The following is a 6,010-nucleotide window of genomic DNA, read 5'->3' as shown; positions in this document are numbered from 1 at the left end:
CCGTCACCATCTTGGCAGTGTGTGACACTGCCTATCTCCCAGCCAATCAAAAATGGGCAAAGAGGCGGGCCGAATGGCTGCAACAAGCCATCTAGCGGCTGGTGGACCTGTCACTCAAAGCAACCATGTCCTTCATTATGCATAACTGTACGGATTAATAAAATTTAAACGGGTGAGTTATAAAGAAATTCACCCCCCATACAGTTGTCATGAAAGGGGAAATTAGCTATAGAGACCAAAACCGTTTTTTGTACCAGGCTGTAAACATGTTTATTTCTGCTGTAAAATTCGGCATTTTGACATGAGAGTCTGAGATAACTTCAGTTGTGATTTTGCACTATATAAACCAACAATGAAGTTATCTCAGGGCACTTGCCATACTGAGCAGGTTTGCATTATATAAACATAATTGACTGACTCTGCAATAAATATCATTTTACCTTATTCCTATCTCCTCATCTGTGTCTGCACCTGGGTTCACCTGTTCTGTAGCCCCACAGAACAGACTTCTGGGTATGATGGTGGACTGTGCAATAATAGCTATTAATTTTGCTGATTCAGATTAAAAAAATCCTTATTGACACATTTCCTATATGCTTTTTAAAATGTCAATTTCAATGTTATTGCAATAGATAAAACAAGTCTCAGTTTTGCAAACAGAAGTAGCAGCGATAGACTACAAAATGAAGTACTTTTAGGATTCTAACTGTTGCATTAGGATTAATATAACCAATTTATTTGAGTAAGTACTGCAACAGTTATACTGGCATAAAACCAACATTTGATGTCTTGGTTGTTGTGAAAATCTGTAGCTCAGCATCTCTATGGTTTATCACCTTTAGTTTAATACAGTACTGTAATAGCCAGCAATAGCTGTGAGCAATGAGTATCTAAAAAGCACCAACTTAGTATTTGCTGCTGCTTTGATAAATCAATACCATGTCCTAACTAATGAATTTGATCCTGTAGTTCGAACAGCCTTCGAGCCCCGGGTACAGGCAACATGAAGGAAAGTTAAACATTGTTTATTTGCATATACTTCCTACATTGTAATGATACAAAGCTGGTTGAAAATCAGCAACGTTTCCCTTTAATTATATCAGTCATTTTCAACTTATAGACATTTCAAATACAAATACAACCCAAATACACATGTAAATAAATAATAAGTAAACAATATACATCTTTGTTTTGCATTTGTTCTAATATTTGTTTTTGTAAACATGCATATTTCTCTCATTCATTTTGACTTAATCTTTTCCCTCCTCAAGAGCAGCCACAGTGTGATTGTCTCTCTTGAGAGCTGGCTTATTTTGTGTTGCAGTAAAATATTCTGCACATCCAAATTGTTCTTCTCTACGGCCAGGTTCTCAATCTGAAGCGCTAATTTCCTTTTTTGGAGAAGCAAAACTTCCTTTTGGAGTGTCAGAACAGATGGACCATCTCCGTTTTTTCAGTCATGAAAAAAAGAGGGGACAAGCAATAATGCAACTTCAGCGGCATACAAAAAGGTTGCACAAGACACTAACTAGTAAAGTTTTAAAATGTATGTGAACTTTAACTGCACTGCAATAAGAAATATAATTGAATACTTCATTAGAGTAAAAAACAATCTTTATTTTACAGTATGTTTGGATTGAGATTTTGAGAAAAATTAATTGATAAGAAAGAATTAACAATAACTTCTTACTTTGACAGTTGATGTCTTTGGAGGGTTCACTGGGCTGAGAGGCATGACAGATGTGCTCCCTCATTTCCTCATCTGGCTCACTGAAGAAGGTTTTAGTGGTTAACTATACAGTCATGCTATTAACAGTAATGTCATTAATTAGGCTTAAACTGAAAACTTACTTCTTCAATTGACTACCGTTCTCCCTCCGCCAGTAATTTGAACCACGGTAGGTGAGTCGTGACCAGTAATGCCCATTACCATCCCTGCCTCATTTGAGAGAGGTTTTGGAGGTGGAACCCCACCTGGAAAATTATATTTTGTATGGAATAAATTCTGTTAATAAACAGAAAGTTAAAAAGTTACCGTTACAGTCTAGTTTATATCTATAGCTTAAATACTTTAATGTGTAATGAAATCGACAATAAATAAATAACTTATTACAAGAAGATATCTTCTTTATTATGAACGACTTCTGTACAGAGACTTCTTCACTATCAGCCATATAACCATTAGTCTAACGTAGCAGTTACTTTAAGCTGTAAGTTAAGTTTAAGTTAAGTTAAAGTTATTCTTATCAGTTTTGTTGGATTCCCTCCTGTAATTAGTGATCTCTTAGATGGCCAGAACAGACAAGTTGTCATATTTCTTTTGGATCTCGTGGATGGACCTATTCACCAGACTTGTTGAATTAATTAATTTTTATTGCAATTTCCTCCCACATTCGTTGTTTTCTGTTTGCTGTTATTTGTGGATCAAATTTGCTTTTTAGTATGCAAGTGTACATTCTTTTATTGTATTCCTCCAAAAGTATCATCTTTTCCTCCTCTGACCAATTTGGTTTTCTTGTCCTCTTTTCCTCTGCCATTTTTTAAAATCCGTAGGCCAATTTTGTGAGATGATAGGTGAGGAATAACAGGTATCACAACGGCAAGTGCAAGCGGTCTCCATGGAAACTGTAAAACTTTATCACTGCAGTAAATGCCTTAATGTTTTTCCTTAACTAAGGAAATGTTTTAAGGGATTCTGTGCAACACCCTGAAGTAAGTCCCTCAGCTAGGGAGAAATTAAGCCTTAAATGTCATACTTAAGGAGAAAACTTAAGGTGCTTTGTGCAACAATGAAGCCTCGACACTTGATTTTGTTTTCACTGGTCTTCTAAGCCTTTAGCTCCCCCTTTTCAAGGGACAACCTGGCAGACTTTCTCTGGGCCTGAACCAGTCCAAGTTCCTCTGATGCTCTGCTTTTTCCTTCAGCTCTCTCTCCTGTATCTTTGTCTAGCAGTGAGTACAGATAGTGTTATGACCCAGAGGTCTTACAGTGAGCATTTTCTGTATATTTGTGTATTGTGTGCTTTAACCCCCCGTGTGTGCTTGTGGATCTCTCTCGCTCTCTGGTAAACCTGCTGTGGTAGCTCTCTGTGTAATGGGCTGCAGGTGAGCTCCTCTGAGTGGCTGAGTGAATGATTGTGTGATTGAGAGTGTAGCATAGATATAGAACACTAGATGTAACATAACGGCATAAATCACGGGATAACCGTCTATCTTACCTGGCTATTGTTTACAATTGTCACCTATTGGCAGCAACTATGGTTGTCTGCTGTGCAGCACCTAACTGCTTTACCTGAAGGACCAAAGAGCCCAGGGAGGTTGGCATCACTTAGTGAACTAAGTGACTTTATCGTTAGCCAACGTTATGTTACCAAGTAACAGACCAGCTGAGTTCTAAGTCAATGTTATTGCTGACTGCCAGCTCTCAACAGCATTGATCTGTTAGCTAAACAGATAAGTTATAATCAACAAACATGTTAGCTACACTAACTTAGAGCTGAAAGGTAATGTTTAGTAACGTTATAACAAAATACAAGTCATCATATATTAATATCACTTGTTGTTAGCTTACCTCATGCATTCACACGACTCTCCTTTCAGTAAAGCAAATTAAAAAAAAACATGTCTTGATCAGGTAATCTATTTGGAGAAAGGATATTTGTACTTCAGCAGGTTAGGTTGAGCTTGCAATTTTTCAAAATTCCTGTGGCTTCTCCACATCATCAACGTAAATTTAATGTCACTACATTATGAGAATGAAAGACAATTGCTACGAGTCCATCAGGAGTTCTGCTGAAGGCAAAACTTGCTTTATCAACAAAAATAACTCCTCATTTACAGTAAGCAAGGCTCTTCAACCTCTCCTCTCATCATCAAAGCAAACCCAATGCTGGTGGACCAAAACCCCAGGAAGAGCGCCGGACTTTGAAGCCAATTTGACATAGTGGCTAAATGTGATGCACACTGGCCCAAAAAGACTTTTTCCCATAGACTTACATTGTGAAAGAGACGTCTGTAAATCAGTGGATAATTTTTTTTGAGGTACATGAACTTCCCAGTACGAACACTTAAATAGCCCTTATTTAAAAGATTATGTTTTAAAATTTGTAAAATTCACTAATAGCTGAATCCAGAGCTATTTTCCTAGGCATAATGAACACGCATCAGAGCCACGGGACTGCGCCGCCCTGCACGTTCATGTATGTCATCCAGTTCTACCGGCTATGCTAGTAGCTACAGCACGACATAAACAGAATTTAACGTAAAATTAGTTGTAGACCAATTACTAAAACAACTTTTATTATACTGCACATCCAAGGGCACAGCACGTTTTGACTCGATTTATTGTTATTTTCCGATCCTGACTATGATATGTCGCTGGGTTAAGTTGTAAAACGTGGCCAGTTGGTTTATGTGTCTCATTAATACATCCATGGTTTTAGCCCTATTGTCAGCCTTGGGCGTAATTATAATCTCATCGTGGTTATTTATTTTATGTGATGTGATAGGGTTAGGGTAGGGTACAGTCATCACTTATTTGAGTTGAGTTGCTTCAGTAACATGTTTACTTGTACTGAATTTATTTAACAGGCATTTAAACAACGATGATGGACGATGAAAATACGTTTGCCACATTTACTTGTTTCATTAACCATGTATATATAAGGGTAAAAGAGACCAGATAATTTAACATCAACAGTAATAATGAATAATGTATTAGACAAAGATGGTACAACATCGTGATAAAGGGTTTATTTAAGAAATGGCAAAAATTGATCAACAAATTATATATATATAAAGAAATTGCAGTGTTGTTTTTCTTTTACTTCAGCAACTGTTGATCTGTGTGAGTTTTTCAGAGCTGAACTCTACACAGGACAGGAGATTTCTAGGAAAAATATAAAGCTCAACAGTGAAGCTTGCAGCACTTGAATCATCAATCATCAAGACTGATAACATTTCTTGAACCAAACAAATCAAAGCTCTCTAAGAATATAAGCCAAAATTAAACAAAAAAATATTAGCATTTTAGGGAAGAAATTCAAAAAACAAAAAATTAACATTCAAAGAGATGGTGAACATTCATCCCTCTGATGGCTGGCATGCCACAGGAGCCATAAGTGAAAAAGCTAATGACCAAAAAATGTAAACTAAGTTTATATTGATTAAAAAGATTATATTATATTCATTAAAAGATTTCATTCATAAAGTTAATATCAACATAATAAACACCAAAGCAATAGGAGTGCGAGGTATGGTTGGAAGAAGGTTGAGGATAAGGTCAAGGCAGATTGTTTGGTGAGAAGGAGGCTCAGTTCGTCGTAATAACGTGCAGAAGATGGCAGTATAGGATTCCTGGAAATGGAGAACTTGTCTGAAAGGGAGAGGTCAGCTGGCAGACAATGACCAGTAGTGAGCCAGCAGTTGAAATAGGAGACCATGTGACTTGCAAAGTTAAAAGAGAAGAGAAAATGTTGTTAGCAAAATGTGAACATATAAATTCACCATTTTAACCTGTATTGTTTAATTCTATAATTGCAGGACAGTTAGCATGAGGTGTCTATAGTTAAACAGCTTAAGTAACAGATATGTCAAACATAAAAGGCCTGGCTTAGTTTAAAGCCCACTCACCACGTCAAGGTGCAGGCCTTGAGTGGGGACACAAGACAGATTACTTACAGTATGATACTCAGACAAGACAATACATATAAAGAACACACACACACACACACACACACACATATATATATATATATATATATATATATATATATATATATATATATATATATATATATATATATAAGGAACTTCATTTAACCAAGTAAACATGTAAACATTAACAATGGCATTGAAAACACGTAAAACCATTTGCAAATAACTCAGCAATATGTAAAATAGGTACAAGAATGCAAAACAATGAAGATGAACACTACTTTTCTTTATCTGACAAGTTTTACAAAACATTTTACAATCATAGAACATTTATTTAATGTACGAACAAGAACAC

General features: G+C 36.2%; 1 long non-coding RNA gene across 1 annotated transcript; it reads right to left on the bottom strand.

Moving 5' to 3' along the window:
* Positions 1-212: 212 nt before the first annotated feature.
* On the bottom strand, positions 213-4,934 carry LOC122966874. Its single transcript, XR_006398477.1, has 3 exons — positions 3,572-4,934; positions 1,852-1,974; positions 213-1,770 (listed from the first exon to the last, which is right to left on the bottom strand). It is a non-coding gene; the product is annotated as an uncharacterized LOC122966874 (long non-coding RNA).
* Positions 4,935-6,010: the final 1,076 nt, after the last annotated feature.

The sequence above is a fragment of the Thunnus albacares genome, chromosome 17 (genome assembly GCF_914725855.1).
Source record: "Thunnus albacares chromosome 17, fThuAlb1.1, whole genome shotgun sequence".
In the NCBI taxonomy this organism is placed as follows: Eukaryota; Metazoa; Chordata; class Actinopteri; order Scombriformes; family Scombridae; genus Thunnus; species Thunnus albacares.
The sequence above is the reverse complement of the archived record's forward strand: the minus strand, read 5'-3'. Positions and strand labels throughout refer to the sequence as shown.